Source organism: Bos indicus, chromosome 1 (assembly GCF_029378745.1).
Source record: "Bos indicus isolate NIAB-ARS_2022 breed Sahiwal x Tharparkar chromosome 1, NIAB-ARS_B.indTharparkar_mat_pri_1.0, whole genome shotgun sequence".
NCBI classification, from domain to species: domain Eukaryota; kingdom Metazoa; phylum Chordata; class Mammalia; order Artiodactyla; family Bovidae; genus Bos; species Bos indicus.
The window spans coordinates 23476162-23494534 of NC_091760.1; the positions used below are offsets into that span (position 1 = coordinate 23476162).

Below are 18373 nucleotides of genomic sequence, written 5' to 3' on the forward strand. Positions count from 1 at the left end.
TCACAACCCAGATAAAAATGATGGTATGATCATTCATCTAGAGCTAGACATCCTGGAATGTGAAGTCAAGTAGGCCTTAGGAAGAATCAGTACGAACAAAGCTAGTGGAGGTGATAAAATTCCAATTGAGCTATTTCAAATCCTAAAAGATGATGCTGTGAAAGTGCTGCACTCAATATGCCAGCAAATTAGGAAAACTCAGCAGTGGCCACAGGATTGGAAAAGGTCAGTTTTCATCCCAATCCCAAAGCAAGGCAATGCCAATGAATGTTCAAACTACTGCACAATTGCACTCATCTCACATGCTAACAAAGTAATTTTCAAAATTCTCCAAGCCAGGCTTCAACAGTATGTAAACTGTGAACTTTCAAATGTTCAAACTGGATTTAGAAAAGGCAGAGGAACCAGAGATCAAATTGCCAACATCCACTGGATAATCAAAAAAGCAAGAGAGTTCCAGAAAAACACCTACTTCTGATTTATTGACTAAGTCAAAGCCTTTGACTGTGTGGATCACAACCACCTGTGGAAAACTCTTCAAGAGATGGGAATACTAGACCACCTGACCTGCGTCCTCAGAAATCTGTATGCAGGTCAAGAAGCAACAGTACTGAACATGAAACAACAAACTGGTTCCAAATTGGGAAAAGAGTAGGTCAAGGCTGTATATTGTCACCCTGCTTATTTAACTTATATGCAGAGTACATCATGAGAAACTCTGGGCTGGAAGAAGCATAAGCTGGAATCAAGATTGCCGGGAGAAATATCAATAACCTCAGATATGCAGATGACACCACTCTTATGGCAGAAAGTGAAGAAGAACTAAAGAGTCTCTTGATGAAAGTGAAAGAGGAGAGTGAAAATGTTGGCTTAAAGCTCAACATTCAGAAAACTAAGGTCATGGCATCCAGTCCCATCACTTCATGATAAATAGATGGGGAAACAGTGGAAACAGTGTCAGACTTTATTTTTTGGGGCTCCAAAATCACTGCAGATGGTGATTGAAGCCATGAAATTAAAAGACGCTTACTCCTTGCAAGGAAAGTTATGACCAACCTATACAGCATATTAAAAAGCAGAGATGTTACTTTGTCAACAAAAGTCCATCTAGTCAAGGCTATGGCTTTTCCAGGAGTCATGTATGGATGTGAGAGTTGGATTATAAAGAAAGCTGAGCACTGATGAATTGATGCTTTTGAATTGTGGTATTTGAGAAGACTTTTGAGAGTCCCTTGGCCTGCAAGGAGATCCAACCAGTCCATCCTAAAGGAGATCAGTCCTGGGTGTTCATTGGAAGGACTGATGCTAAAGCTGAAACTCCAATACTTTGGCGACCTGATGCGAAGAGCTGACTCATTTGAAAAGACCCTGATGCTGGGAAAGATTGAGGGCAGGAGGAAAAGGGGATGACAGAGGATGAGATGGTTGGATGGCATCACCAACTCAATGGACATGGGTTTGGGTAGACTCCGGCAGTTGGTGATGGATAGGGAAGCCTGGTGTGCTGCAGTTCATGGGGTCGCAGAGTCGTACACAACTGAGTGATTGAACTGTACTGATATGGATTTTTGTTGGCAAAGTGATGTCTCTACTTTTTATATGCTGTCAAGGTTTGTCACAGCTTTGCTTTCAAGGAGCAAGCGTCTTTTAATTTCATGGCTGCAGTCACCACCTGCAATGATTTTGGAGTCAAGAAAATAGTCTGTCACAGTTTCTACCTTTTCCCCATCAATTTGCCATGAAGTGATAGAACCGGATGTCATGATCTTAGTTTTTGGAATGTTTTAAGCCAGCTCCTTCATGCTTCTCCTTCACCTTCATCAAGAGGCTCTTCAGTTCCTCTTGTTTCTGCCCCTAGATTGATATCATCTGCATATCTAAGGTTATTGATATTTCTCCTGGCAATCTTGAATCCAGCTTGTGATTCATCCAACCTGACATTTCACATAATGTACTCTGTGTGCAAGTTAAATAAGCAGGGCAACCATATACGCTTGGTATGTCAGTTCTTTAATTTTAGATACTCTAGTGGGAGAAAAGTGCTCATTGTGGTTTTAATGTTTGCATTTCCTCAAAGATGTTGAAGGTATTTGAATATGCTTACTTGTTACTCTTTTGCAGTTTCTGCTTGTCTTGTTTACAGAATTATTTTCTACTCCAATACCATAAAAGCTTTTCCTTTAAACAATATTTAGCTTTTTATTTGTAGTATATAATATACTTGGAACATATGTTTGTACATGGTAAGAAGTTTTATAAGTATAACTATGGAAACATTACAGTGCCATTTATTGATAGTCCATCCTTGTTCTACTGGTTTGGAATGCTTTCTTTGTCTTGCTTACAATAGCTTTTATAATAATGTGCAATTAATACAATGTCAGATATAGGTCAAAAAGAGAAAAGAAGAAACCATTAGAACTCATATAAACAAACCTGTGTAGATCTAAGAACTCAGTATATGACTTTTGATGATCTTTATTATTCATTCCTATTTCATTTCACTAACTTTCTAATCTTTATTATATTCTATGAGGCTGCTTTCTATTTTAATTTTCTCTAACTTCTCTAACTTCTTTAGTTGAATACCTCAATCATTATTTATCACTCTGATTCCTTTTCAAATGAATTTAAGCTCAAACATTTCCTTTAGTGCTTAAACAGCATCTGGCAAGTTTTGTTATATAATATATTCATTGTTATCCAGTACTAAATACTTTCTAATTTACATTTTGATTTCTACTTTGGCCCATGATTAATTTAGAAATGCATTGTGATAATTTCCTAATGTATAAAGTATTTTGATTATATTTTTGTATTAAAGATATTAATTTTTATTTACCTCATTATTTTTATTTATCTGGTCAGGGAATATTTATCTGCATAATATTGATGTACTTGCATCTTTAAGACTTTTTCAGGATGAGAATATAATTAATTTTGGTATATTCAATGTTTTCTTGAAAAGAACATATATTTTTAAAATATCGAGTACAGGTTCTATAAAATTCCATGGGTTAAGGAGGTTAATTGAAATGCTCAAGTCTTCTACAGTCTAATTAATATTTCATTGGCTTAATATATTATTAACTGAATTGGGCTTAAAAGTCTTCATTATACTTGACACAAAAATGGAAATAAACACATATATTTTGGGGCTATATTATCAGTTCATACTAGTTCAAGATTGTTATAGTGTTCTGGTGAATTGTTTCTTTTACCTATCTGTTATTATTATAAACAAGGGAGCACATTTTTTCCTAAAAGTTCAATTTGGTATTATTATTTTATTATATTACTATTATTATAAAATTTTATTATTTATATATAAATATTATATATAATTATATAATTTTATTAAAACCATATTTTTTCTTATTGTTTCCATTTCTTTCATGATTCCAAATAATTTCTTTTTCAGTCTTTTCAGATTGTTTTATTAAACAAAGTTCTGGAGATTCTGCTCCTCTCTTTAGTCATCTCCTGTGTTTTGTCATTTTTGTGTGGATTTCTGTGTGACCTCGATTATGTAGTCTAATTCTAGGGTGATTTTGTAAAGGCTTCTGCAAGATCGTCAAGAGTATCCCCAGCATGGGGCCAATTTTTATGTTAATCTCTCATTTTGGAGTTTCAGGGTCAGCTATAGAGTATAAATTTGACTTTTTAACTTGTAAAATGATTAACTAGAGATTTTGATTTCTCAGAAAAGACTATTATTGCTGTGTTTCACTTTTATTTTCACTCAGGTCTTAGAGAAAGCTCCTTTCTTTCCAGCTCCTTACTGGATACAGATTTTTTCCCCCCGCTTCTTATATTATTTCTCTCAATAGCATAGCTCTTCAAGGGTAGTGATATTGGCTTTTGTAGTGATATTGGCTCAAACGGCTCATAAGATCCCAGGCCTCATACTCATTTGTCATATGAATCTTAAAATTCAGCTCATTGGTTTCTACCAGAATTGAGATCTTCATAAACTGCATGGTGAATTAGTGCACTTAGCACTGTAATGATCAGTTGCCTCTCAAGTTTTGGCACCTAGGCACTTCCCTTTCTTCTTTTGAACTCATTTGTGCATTTACAAATTATTTTATCCACGTTTGCAAAAGGAGGAGAATCACATATTTGTTTATTTTAATTAGGAGTCTTTCTGGAATCATCCTCCTTACCTGTTACATATTGAAATTTAAGAGGTACACCTATTCATTCCCTATTTCCACACTGAAATACAAACTATTATAACTGTAAGAAGGGATTTTACATGGTGGCAAAGAATAAGGAAATGGCAACCCACTCCAGTGTTCTTGCCTGGAGAATCCCAGGGATGGGGGAGCCTGGTGGGCTGCCGTCTATGGGGTCGCCCAGAGTCAGACACAACTGAAGCAACTTAGCAGTAGCAAAGAATAAGGATTGCAGAAATTATCTACAAAGTGGGCTTCCCTGGTAGCTCAGCTCATAAAGAACCCACCTGCAATGCAGGAGACCCTGGTTCGATTCCTGGGTCACCCCAGTTCAATTCCTGGGTTGGGAAGATCCCATAGAGAAGGGATAGGCTACCCACAACAGTATTCTTGGGCTTCCCTGGTGGCTCAGATGATAAAGAATCTGCCTGCAATGCAGGAGAATTGGGTTCAGTCCCTGGGTTGGGAAGATCCCCTGGAGAAGGGAACAGCTACCCACTCCAGAATTATGGCCTGGAGAATTCCTTTGAAAGAGGAGCCTGGCAGGCTATAGTCTACAAAGTATGTCCAAATTATATAAAATAAAAAAGTGTTCAAAATGTATTTTGTTCCACTATTTCATTCACACTCGAGGTGGTACAAATTGGACTCATTATTTAATATATTTATATACATATTAATTAATACAGTTGGAATATAAACATGTAGTTACACATTATTGGTTAAGTGCCCAGCTTAAACTAGTAACTACTTTCAAGTATATGTGTTCTGTGAATTCATTTTACCATGTTCCTAAAAAATGCAATCTGAAAAAATGATAAACTGAAAACACTATAGGAAACATACATGCAAAAATGAGTGAAAATCTATTTCATTCCTTTTCATTATTTTAATCACAACTTTTCAAAACAAAAACGTGAATCTATTTTCCTGCAATGTATTATTAGGGAAGTATGAAAGCAGAATTATAAAGGAGGAGAGAGAAAATTCCTAGGATGACTGACTCTGTGTTGCTTCCAGGCAGACAAAGGAATATATGGCCCAAATGAGATTTCAAGAACTAGATTTTTGATTTTTGAATTGTTTCTAATATGTTCTAACAACTAAACTATTTAAACTACCACTTCTTAGTCAGTATTAACTTTTGCAAGAAAAGGATTTTCTTGCAATTTTTTTTTCAAAATTATTGAATAATTTGTTTCACAAAATGCTTTGAGCTTCACATAAGAAAGTTAATGTGCATCTTGATTCTTTTTTCTATTACAGGTATTTGATCTCTGCTAATCCACAGGAAAACTTCAACCCACTTCTCCTAGAGTAGGTATCTGACAAATGATTATATGGAAAAAGAGGAGAGTGAAAAAGTTGGCTTAAAACTCAACATTCAGAAAACTAAGATCATGGCATCTGGTCCCATCACTTCATGGGAAATAGATGGGGAAACAGTGGAAACAGTGTCAGACTTTATATTTTGAGGCTCCAAAATCACTGCAGATGGTGATTGAAGCCATGAAATTAAAAGACGCTTACTCCTTGGAAGGAAAGTTATGACCAACCTAGATAGCATATTGAAAACCAGGGACATTACTTTGCCAACAAAAGTCTGTCTAGTCAAGGCTATGGTTTTTCCAGTGGTCATGTATGGATGTGAGAGTTGGACTGTGAAGAAAGCTGAGCGCCGAAGAATTGATGCTTTTGAACTGTAGTGTTGGAGAAGACTCTTGGAGAGTCCCTTGGACCGCAAGGAGATCCAACCAGTCCATCCTGAAGGAGATCAGCCCTGGGATTTCTTTGGAAGGAATGATGCTAAAGCTGAAACTCCAGTACTTTGGCCACCTCATGCGAAGAGTTGACTCATTGGAAAAGACTCTGATGCTGGGAGGGATTGGTGGCAGGAGGAGAAGGGGACGACAGAGGATGAGATGGCTGGATGGCATCACCGACTTGATGGACGTGAGTCTGAGTGAACTCTGGGAGTTGGTGATGGACAGGGAGTCCTGGCCTGCTGCGATTCATGGGGTCGCAAAGAGTCGGACACGACTGAGCGACTGAACTGAACTGAAGGCACTGGGGATAGGAACGCAACAAAACTAACTGGACTATGAAGTCTATATCCTTGACCTCATTAACATCATAATCTAACTTCAAAACTTGCTCAGCTGTAACTTGTGGAACAACTTACAGTGCACTAAGGAAGTCTGTGTGAATCAGATCATTCTCAGCTGAACAGGGAGAGCAAGAAGGCTCAAAATTACATTTACTCCAAACAAATAATTCTTTACACTAATCAGACACCTAGACAACTACAAGTCACATGTCGGCACGATGCGGGTGATAATTAAATGATGAGGCATTACAGTGGTTAGTAGTCCAGACTGCCTTAGAAGACATTCAACAAACATCGGCATGATCCCACATAATTGTTAGATGTGTCTCAAGATCTTTCCAGATTTGTTTTCAAGATCAAATGATATTTCAAAAAATGGCTATAAATTAGATGCTGGAAAATTAGTGATCTTTACAAGCAGAAATTTATCATTACTATCTAATGCTTTTATAGTAAAATTTTCCTAAAACACAACACATTTAAAAAATGTTCTTATTCATTGTCTCAGTATTTCTTCAATAAAGTTCAGTAAATAGTATGATTACTTCTCCCTCATAGAGAACTTAATGTAAATTTATGAAATAAGGTAAGAAATTAGAACCACCCAAATTTTCCAATTATTTCAAATGAGATGATAATCATTTTTATTCAGTGATTTTCAAATGATTCCCTGGCTCAGTCCACATGGCTTTAATCGGCCTCTGCACCTATTTACACAGACACAGAAACACATAACCAAATGACAAACGGAAGGGAAAAGTTATAATTCTAAAAGATCACACAGATACACACACACACACACACACACACACACACACACACACACACCCCGCACTCTTCACCCAGCATTAACTGGAACTGATCAGTGATAGGAGACCTGTTAAAGAAGTCACGAGAAGCGAAAGAAAAAGCTGATGGGAATTTTAGGAAAGTGCTTAGTTCCACTAACTGTGAATTAGTGTTTCCTAATTCCAAATAAAGAAATGCATATTATGACTCTGTATGTTTTTACAAGAAAAGATTAATACATTACATATTGGTTTTATTTTAATTTAATTTTAATTTATTAGTACATCATGATTATCATTCAGTGTCAAGAAATAGTCTTTCACAACTTCATTTGAATTAGTTTGATATAACGAATCCATCAATCCTCCACTGCTGGATATTTCCATTTTAAAGTAGCCTATGCTCATTTGTCGGAGAAGGCAATGGCACCCCACTCTAGTACTCTTGCCTGGAAAATCCCATGGATGGAGGAGCCTGGTAGGCTGCAGTCCATGGGGTCGCTAAGAGTCAGACACGACTGAGCGACTTCACTTTCACTTTTCACTTTCATGCACTGGAGAAGGAAACGGCAACCCACTCCAGTGTTCTTGCCTGGAGAATCCTAGGGACGGGGAGCCTGGTGGGCTGCCGTCTTTGGGGTCGCACAGAGTCGGACACGACTGAAGGGACTTAGCAGCAGCAGCAGTAGCATGCTTATTTGTCTTTTTTTTATTTTTAATCTTCCTAGCCTCATTCCTTCTCCCCAATAGCATCCTAATTTCTGAAGAGTGAAGTAACTCTTCTGGAAGTAGCTATTTAACCTGCTTTTAAACATTAAGGGAGAAAAATTCTAGGAGACTGTCTTTTATTACAGAAGCCCAAGGAAAGACATGATCTCTCCTGGTTCAACAGCCAGGTGTTGGTATATGACCTAAATCTGGTCAGTTAGAGGCCCTTTTCTGGGCCTTCCTAACTGGAACTTTGAATTAAACGTGGAAAGAAAATGCTAGAGTTTGCTAATCCCGACAGTGGTAATGTCTTCTAGAGTTGTGAGGGCATCTGGACCAGGTCTGCCAGCCACAGGACAGTAACTGTGCTTCCTCCCTCCTCCTTCTTGATAATTTGATCCCCGTCAGATCAGCTTCCCACCGCTCTGGAGATGCCCAAGAAGCCTCATTGGATACAATCTTTTGTGGAAATCTGTTTCTGTAACATTAAGAATTTCAATGTTATAAAAGTCCCTTAAAGAAAAAAAAAAAAAAAAAACCTTGTAGATATATTTTGCACTTATCCACTTTTATGTCTTTAAACCTTAGCCAAAGAGTATGCAAAATTTTAAGTTAAAAATATATATATATAGTGTCAAGTGCCAATCACATCTGACTCTCTGCGAGTGACCCCATGGACTGTAGCCTGCCAGGATCCTCTGTTCCATGGATTTCTCCAGGCAAGAATACTGGAGTGGGTTGCTATTCCTTTCTCCAGGGCATCTTCCCAACTCAGGAAACAAACCCTGGTTTCCTGCATTGTGGGCAGATTCTTTACCACCTGAGCCACAAGGAAAGCCATATCAAACTGCCTTCTAAAAATGTAGCATAGAGTTAAGAATGCTAGCGAACCTCATTGCAGATCTTTTCAAAACTTGTCTCTAAGCTTCAGTTTATTCATTTCAGTATGAGATTCATCACAGCACTGATTGGGGCTATAGTAAGAAAAAAATGAGGGAATACATACAAAGTTTGAAAGTGAAAGTCGCTTAGCCATGTCCGGCTCTTTGTGACCTCAGGGACTATACAATCCATGGAATTCTCCAGGACAGAATACTGGAGCGGGTAGCCTTTCCTTTCTCCAGCAGATCTTCCCAACCCAGGGATCTAACCCAGGTCTCCCACACTGCAGGCAGATTCTTTACCAGCTGAGCCACAAGGGAAGCCCAAGAGTACTGGAGTGGGTAGCCTATTGCTTCTCCAGGGAAACTTCCCGACCTAGGAATCGAACCAGGTTTCCTGGATTACAGACGGATTCGTTATCAACTAAATAACGGATACATGTTAGGTTTTCATCTTAAAGAATGCACAATCAACACTCCCTTTGGCAGCGTCTTGGTGTGCACATTTACTCCTCCTCTGCTTTTACATGGCTCTCCCTGGTCCCCCCTTATCCACTCCAGTTTGGTCCATGAAAATTCCTGGCTGAGGCCTTTGCCCAATTTTAGGTTTCATCTTGGCCTTTTCTTTTACACAATGATAAGATTATACATGAAAGTGAAAGTGAAGTCGCTCAGTCGTTTCCGACCCTCAGGGACCCCATGGACCGCTGATTTCCAGGCTCCTCCGTCCGTGGGATTTTCCAGGCAAGAGTACTGGAGTGGGGTGCCATTGCCTTCTCCGATTGTATATAACACAGACCTAATTTAGAAATCCCTCAACATAGACCTAAAATTTTAAGAAAAACATTCATTTGATATATTAAGGAAACATAGCCATATTGCTGCAGGTATTATTGAACTTTCAGTTAATTTTTTTTAAGAGCAATTTAGTCAAGCCTCCTTACCATTACTTTACAATCTACTGTATTTTGATTTAATTCATACTTGAAGATTCGATACACAATATTTTCAGTCCTGAGGGCTTCTAAAGATCTTAATTCAATTCTCATTCTAAAAAACAAAACAAAACAAAACAAAAAACGGTACAAGATAGAGAAAGAAGGCAGAAGTTGGGCACTAAAGATGAATTTTGGATAGAGCATATTAAGGAAAATAAAAATTAGGGCCAAGATTAAAGACGTAAGGAGTAAGGCTTTCTTTAAGTGGTATGGAAGACGAAAGGAAATTTAAATATAAAAAATTGAAAACAATTTAGATTAAAATAAGGTCAATGTTAGAAAAGCCTCCAGAATCTCAACTACATTGTGTAACAGCGACACCTGCTGGTCACTATGCATTTCACTGTTCAAGCCTTCAAAATTAATACTTGTTTCACTCTGTATCCTGTTTGCCCAGATCGTCACTCAGTTCAGTTCAGTCGCTCAGTCGTGTCCGACTCTTTGCGACCCCATGAATCGCAGCACGCCAGGCCTCCCTGTCCATCACCAACTCCCGGAGTTCACTCAGACTCACGTTCATCGAGTCAGTGATGTCATCCAGCCATCTCATCCTCTGTCGTCCCCTTCTCCTCCTGCCCCCAATCCCTCCCAGCATCAGTCTTCCTATGAGTCAACTCTTCGCATGAGGTGGATCTTCACTAAACCATTAAAATTTCACAGCATGAGCACAATGAGAGATTCATATTTTTAAAAGGCGATAAAAAAATCAGTGGAGTGCATTTTCCCTCTGAATCTGGAAACAAAATTTGGGCTAGCAAGATAACTTTGCTAATGCCACCTAATATAATCACATGAAGCCTGTTTTGTGTACTGTAATATCCTACTGAAAGTTAAAGTATACCAGTATACCATACAACTCTACCAAAATACTGTAACAATTTTTGCTATTCGAAAGAACATAATACTAATATAGTTAATGAAAGTGATAAAAAAGTATAAAACAAATATTTTGAAGACTTTAAGTTACGATTTTGTCTTAGAAAATGAAGGTAAACCATGATGACATAAAAATACTAAAAAATTATCTTATAGTATTATAAACCAGTAAAAGAGACTGGTTTATTGTCTCTCACTGCTATAAAATTCTCAAGAGAGATGTTAACTACAGCAGTGCTTAAAAGTCATCAGCATAAAGATTAATCAGCTGATTGTGCCTGATAAATTGGGACTCCTATCCCTGAGAGAACTTTTACTTACTCAGTGGGAATATATTTTTTCTTAAATAATTCAGATTAATTAAGATACTATAAATATACTTTTGTCTAACAAAATATAATTTGCATTTTCTTTAGCACCCTCAAATTTCATGCTTTGAATACCAAGATTTAAAAAATATTTCAAAAACCACAAATTGCAATCAGGATCTTAATTTGCTTGTAGCATAATTAACTGAGTAAGTTAGATATTATTCATGGGTAAAGTTACAATGTGGGCAAATATAAAAATGCTAGTTATAATTAAATAGCTAATCAATGAACATGTATCAAAGCTTGATGTTCAAAGGATTGTAAGAGATGCAGAACTGTAAGACAATCAATTTTCAAGGACTCCATATTCTAATTGGACAGACCACTTTATTTCACCCAAAATAATATTGTAAACAAAATTCAGCATTCAGTTATAAGCTAAATTAAGCCATCTAAAAGTTTCTGCAAGAGTTTTGGGATTGTTAGATAGTAGAATGCTCATGGTGGAAAAGCACTGAATGGACATATGAATCCGGGGCTGGGTCTAAGTAGATAGAAGTCTTAGTGAATGTAAGAGAACATGAGAAATGACAAGGGAGGAAAGCCTGGTAAGACTCTATTTGTGGGTAGGGAGTAGGTCACGCTAAAGCAGAGAGCAGTGTAAGGGAAGAACTAAGAATATTTGGCTTGAAAGTGCAGGGCCAGTGTAGAGAGATTCAAGCTTGGCAGAAAGTTTAGATTTGATGAATCAGGACATAAGAAAGATGAGATTTGATAAATTCAAAGAGTGACTTGATAAATTCACTGTTTAGGAAAGATTAGTTTGGCAGCAACCTTCACTATAAGTGGTCTAAAATAGATTGGCTCCACTTGAGTTACTTTGCTAATAATATTTGGATTCAAACTTCAGCTACAGGGAAAGCAGTTCATATATAACTTCATACATTCTATACGATGATTAAATTATTTACTTGAAGTCTATGCCAATAATAAATGAGGAAGAAAGTTAAGCAATAAATTTGATTCATATTGATGACCAACGTAGTAAATGAGATCCCCAGGCTCATCCTCTTTTACCTCCTTCTCTTCATTCCTTGAATAAAAGGTAGATATTGCTTAAGATGAAAGAATAATTATCATTCTCCTTTTATTAGCTAATTCTCTTTAAGAAAATGTAGATTTCTCCTGAATTATACAAGACTAGGAAGTACATACTAATAATTATAGTGGAGAATATATGCTACTATTAATGAATGCCTATTATTTGTCAAGTATAAAATAAATGAATGCCTAATAAATAAAATTGGGAGTCAGTCATCCTATTGAATAAATGAATGCCTAATAAATAAAATTAATGAATACCTATTATTTGTCAAGTATATTTCACTTCATTTTCACACAACCCTTGCAAAGAAGGACCTGTAATCTCCATTTTGCAAGCTGGGCCATCTGAGGCTCACAGGGTCTAGAAGAACTTCCCTCAGATTGTATATTGGGAGGTGAAGTCAGGGGTGTCTGGCTCCAAACCTTGTACTCTTGGCATCCTTCTACCCAGTCTGTCTGGTGAGGACATTGTTTGAAACATGGAAATGACTCCTTTCTTGTTTCAGCCTTATAAAGCTACATCTCAAAGCTAAAAGCCAAACTACATCCAAATTATAGTATGCCAAAATGTTAGTGAACTGCTACTGCATGATCATGGAAAGCACAAATATTGATAGGAAGGTCTGGCTAAGAATTTAAGTGTCAGACTTCCAATTCATAATTTTAAAATTAATTTGAAGTACCCTAGAGTCATAAGGAAACCTGACATTGAATAAGAGGTCAACAAAATAATCTTCTGGTTTTGTGTCTTTATTTCAGAGACTTCTTAGTTTTGGAAATACCATCCAGACGTATCTACTTCTGGACTGTTTTTCTAAAGTTCTTCCCTAGTAGCTCAGCTGGTAAAGAATCCTCCTCAATGCAGGAAACCTCGGTTCGATTCCTGGGTCAGGAAGATCCCCTGGAGAAGGGATAGGCTACCCACTCCAATATTGTTGGGCTTCCCTCGTGGCTCAGCTGGTAAAGAATCTGCCTGCAATGTGGGAGACCTGGGTTCGATCCCTGGGTTGGAAAGATCCCCTGGAAAAGGGAACAGCTACCCATTCCATTATTCTGGCCTGGAGAATTCCATGGACTATATACGGACACGACTGAGCAACTTTCAAACTCCTAATACTGAGATTTTCTTGACCTCTCCTCTCATTTCAGCATGGTTTCTCACTCTTACTGATTAATATATCCCCATCTGGAGAGCAAATAATCTCTGGTTTATAGTTTTTAAATAAGAGAGAAAGAAGATTGAGAGTTCTCAGCTATCTAGGTACACAGTTCTTTCCAACTTTGGTGATAATGTACAGCAGAGAAAGAGAATATGAATCCAGGTCAGTTGATTTTAATGGCAGAAGCTAAGGTGTGTGGTCACTTTCACTGACCCTAATTCACAAATAAAAAATGCCATTTCAGGAGTCATCAGTCAACTTAAATTCTGACATTTTTAACTCAGAGTTTTTAAGTTTGCAGCATAAGAAAACTGGAAGACTTGCATTTCTGGAAGAACTGTATGTTAGGTACACTAGTACTGTCACTAGTGAAGAAAAAAAGCTTCAGTAAAATATTATTTTTATCATATGCTGCTGAAAATCTGAGGAAAATTTCTAAATGACTAAAATACATATGTGTGTGTGTGTGTGTGTGTGTGTGTGTGTATTTAAAGTTTGATGAAATTCAAAACGAAGGCCAAAACAGAATCCTCAGGAGGCAGAGATGCCCTGAGGGCAAATGCAAAAATCACTACTCGGAATTCTGGCTAGTAGCAAGACAGAAAATAATCTAAAGGTGGCTCAGATGGTAAAAGCACCTGTTTGCATGCAGGAGACCCAGGTTCAATCCCTGAGTCGGGAAGATTCCCTGGAGAAGGAATAGGCAATCCACTCCAGTACTCTTGCCTGGAAAATTCCATGGATGGAGGAACCTTGTAGGCTACAGTCCATGGGGTCGCAAAGAGTCGGACACGACTGAGCGGCTTCACTTTCACTTTTCAAGGAGGGTCTTGAACAGGACTAAAATGGTCCCAGATCCACTGTTCCGACCAAAGTGGATTATCTAAGTGCTTGAAAAAAAAAAGAGAGAGCAGTTTTAGGCTCACAATAAGATGGAAGGGAAGGTAGAAAAATTTTCCATAGATCTCCTCCTGAGTACATGTATAGCCTCCTCCATTAATATCCCCCACCAGACTGGTTACAACTGATGAAAATACATTAGCATATCATTATCACCCAAAGTCCACAGTTTACCTTAGGGTTCACTCTTGGTTTTGTACATTCTGTATAAAGTATAATAACACATATATATCATTATTTATTGTACAGAAAATTTCCACTGCCCTAAAAGTTCTCTTTCTTTGCCTTTTCATCCCTTGCCTCCACTCTAACCCCTTGAAATGACTGATCTTTTTACTATCCCCATAGTTTTGTTCTTTTTAGAATGTCATTTAATTGAAATCATACAGAGTATGTTGCCTTTTCAGATTGACTGCTTTCACTTAGTAATATGCATTTAAATTTCCTCTATTTCTATTCATGGCTTGATATCTTGTTTCTTTTTAGCACTAAATAATATTCCATTGTCTGGTTGTACCAGTTTATTTATACATTCACCTACCTAAGCACTTCGTGGTTGCTTCCAAGTTTTGTTAATTATGAATGAAGCTGCTATACATAATCACATGCTGGTTTCTGTATGGACCTAAGTTTTTAACTCCTTTAGGTAAATATCATTGAGCAAGACTGCTGCATAATATGTTTCGCTTTGTAAGAAGCTGCCAAACTATTTTGTAAAGTAACTGTACCATTTTGCATTCTCCCTACCAATCAGATTCCTGTTATCCACACCCTCACAAGGATTTGGTGTCGTCAGTGTTCTGGTTTTGTGCCATTTTAATAAGTGTACTGTGGCATCGCGTGGTTGTTTAATGTGCATTTCCCTGATGATATGTGATGTAAAGCATCTTTTCACATGAATGTTTGCATCTGTATATCTTTTTGTTCAGGTGTCAAGGTCTTTGGCCTATGGTTTAATGTGGTCATTAGTTTCCTTATTAAGTTTTCTAAAGATTTTGTATATCTTGCATAATATATTTTATTTATTTAATATTTTAATTATTAATATTAATTACTAATTATTTATATATTTTATTAATTATATTATTTATTTACTCATTATTATTTATTATTTATATACTTATTTGTTTATTATTGATTATTAATTATATAATTATTATTAATTGTTAATATTTTTTATATGTAATAAATAGATTTATTATTTGCATAATAATATTTTGCATAATAGGTATTCATCAGATATGTCTTTTGCAACTATTTTCTCCTAGTCTGTGGTTTATTTTCTGATTCTCTTAACTGTCTTTTGCAGAACAGAAATTTTTAATTTAACGAAGTCCAACTTAACACTTCTTTGATGGATCATGCCTTTGGTGTTGCATCTAAAAAGTCATCATCAATACCCACGGTCATATAGGTTTTCTCCTATGTTATTTTATAGGAGTTCTATAGTTTTGTGCTTTACATTTAGGTCTATGATCCATTTGGAGTTAATTTTGTGAAAGATGTCAAGTTTGAAATTTTTTGCATCTATGTTCTTGAGAGATACTGGTTTGTATTTTTCTCTTCCTGTAATGTCATTGTCTGGTTTTGGTATAACAGTAATTTTGGCTTTATAGAATGGATTAGGAAGTATTTCCTCCATTTGCATATTCTGAACGAGATAGTAGAGAACTGGTATAATTTATAGATGTTTGACAGATTTTACCAGTGAACCCATCTGGGCCTGTTGCTTTCAGTTTGGGAAAATTATTAATTTTTGACTCAGTTTATTTAATAGATAGACAACTGTCCAGATTGTCTATTTCTTGCTACTGTTGAGTTCTTGTTTACAATTTCATTGATTTCTATACAACTCTTACTTCTATTTGCAGTCTTTAAATTTAATTTGCTCTTCTTTTTCTAGTTTCTTATGGTAAAACCTTAGATTTTTTTTTTCCATCTCTTCTTATCTATGCATTCAATGCTATAAATTTCCTTCAAAGCACTGCTTTTGCTACATGTCCTACATTTTGATAAGCTGTGTTTTTAATTTCATTTAGTTCAAAATATTTTTCTCTTGAGATTTCTTCTCTGATCCATGTGTTATTTAGAAGTGTATTGTTTGAATACCTATATATTTTGGAATTTTCCAGTCATCTTTCTATTATTATGACTTCTAATTTAATTCCATTGTGAACTGAGAGAAGATACTATATGATTTCTACTACTTTGAATTTGTTAAGGTGTGTTTTATAGCCCCAAATGTGGTCTGTCTCAATAAATGTTCCATGTGTGCTTGCAAAGAATGTATAACCTGCTATTGTTTGACGAAAAGGTCTGTCTTTGCTAAGTCACTTCAGTCGTGTCCAACTCTGTGCAACCCCATAGATGGCAGCCCACCAGGCTCCCCCATCCCTGGGATTCTCCAGGCAAGAACACTGGAGTGGGTTGCCATTTCCTTCTCCAATGCATGAAAGTGAAAAGTGAAGGTGAAGTTGCTCAGTCGTGTCCGACTCTTGGCGACCCCATGGACTGCAGCTCACCAGGCTCCTCCATCCATGGGATTTTCCAGGCAAGAGTACTGGAGTGGGGGTGCCATTGCCTTCTCTGGAAAAGGTCTATAGATGTCAATTATACCCAGTTGATTGATGGGTTATTGAATTCAACTATGTCCCTACTTATTTTTCTACCTACTGGATCTATTTCTGATAAAGGCACTTTTTCCCTCATGCATGTTGACACTCTGTTGTTAAGAACATACATGTTAAGGATTGTTATTTCTTCTACAAAGACTGACTTATTTATCAACAAGCAATCAATAAGAAATGTCCTCTTTATCCATTTCCTCACTTTATATTTTGCTCTGCATGAAATTAATATAGCTAGTCTCTTTTGACTGTGTTAGCATGATATATTTTTCTCCAGCCATTTATCCATTTTATGAATCTTAGAATAGTTGATTTTTCAGTCTGTTCTGTTTTTTCCTGTTGTAGGACAGAGTGGAGTCTTTTTTAAGTTCCTCAAATACAGAAATGAAAACAAGACTTTTTTTCTAATATTCATATAAAAAAAAGAATAAAAATAACCAACAAACTCTTGAAGAAAAGGAATAAGGCAAAGGTATTTGCCCTGATTAATAGCATGATCTATTATAAAACTATAATAATAAAAATGGTATTAGGTCAATTGACTGGTAAAATAAAACGGACTGCTCAGAAATAGAACCAATAAATATTGAAATTTGATGTATAATAGAGATGGCCATGCAAAACATTGAAATTACGAACTTGTCAATAAATAATATTCAGCTAATAGTTATAAATATGAAAAAATACTATAGGATCCTTATCAAAAACAAATCAATGTGAGCTTGATTAAAGACCTAGTCTCAAAGCTAACAGAATATAAGAAGGTATATTAAACACCTCAGAGTAGGTTTGGTGTTTTTAAACAAGATGTAAAAGGTATTAATCATAAAAGATTGACAAAATGATCCATATTACAATTAAAATAAATGTCACTAAAACATTAAAGGTAAGATAAAGGTAAAGATACCTCATAGAAATATTTGCAACACATATTAGTACTAAAAACTGTAAAATATTAGTTTAAAAACTGCAAAAACTCAATCTCATTAACAATAAGGAAAATGTAAGTAAATATCACAATGAGGCATAACTAGTTTTATAACAATAGAAAATGTTAACTAGTATGATAAAGCCATACTTTATCATCTCACACACTAGCAAAGTAATGCTCAAAATTCTCCAAGCCAGGGTTCAACAATATGTGAACTGCGAACTTCTAGATGTCCAAGCTGGTTTTAGAAAAGGCAGAGGAAACAGAGATCAAATTGCCAACATCTGTTGGATCACTGAAAAAGCAAGAGAGTTCCAGAAAAACATCTATTTCTGCTTTATTGACTATGCCAAAGCCTTTGACTGTGTGGATCACAATAAACTGTGGAAAATTCTGAAAGAGATAGGAATACAAGACCAAGTGACCTGACTCTTGAGAAACCTGTATGCAGGTCAGGAAGCAACAGTTAGAACTGGACATGGAACAACAGACTGGTTCCAAATCAGGAAAAGAGTATGTCAAGGCTATATAGTGTCACCCTGTTTATTTAACTTCTATGCAGAGTACATCATGAGAAACAGTGGGCTGGATGAACCACAAGTTGGAATCAAGATTGCTGGGAGAAATATCAATAACCTCAGATATGCAGATGACACCACCCTTATGGCAGAAAGTGAAGAAGAACTAAAGAGCCTCTTGATGAAAGTGAAAGAGGAGAGTGAAAAAATTGGCTTAAAGCTCAACATTTAGAAACAAAGATCATGACATCTGGCCCCATCACTTCATGGCAAATAGATGGAGAAA

General features: G+C 36.4%; 1 long non-coding RNA gene across 1 annotated transcript in view; it reads left to right on the forward strand.

The window, feature by feature from the left end:
- Positions 1-7278, forward strand: part of LOC139178239 (uncharacterized) — a 29112-nt gene extending 21834 nt beyond the window's left edge. The window contains exon 3 of the long non-coding RNA XR_011562684.1: positions 5445-7278. This is a non-coding gene — a long non-coding RNA (uncharacterized lncRNA). The remainder of the gene's footprint in view (positions 1-5444) is intronic.
- The last annotated feature ends 11095 nt before the right edge of the window (positions 7279-18373 follow it).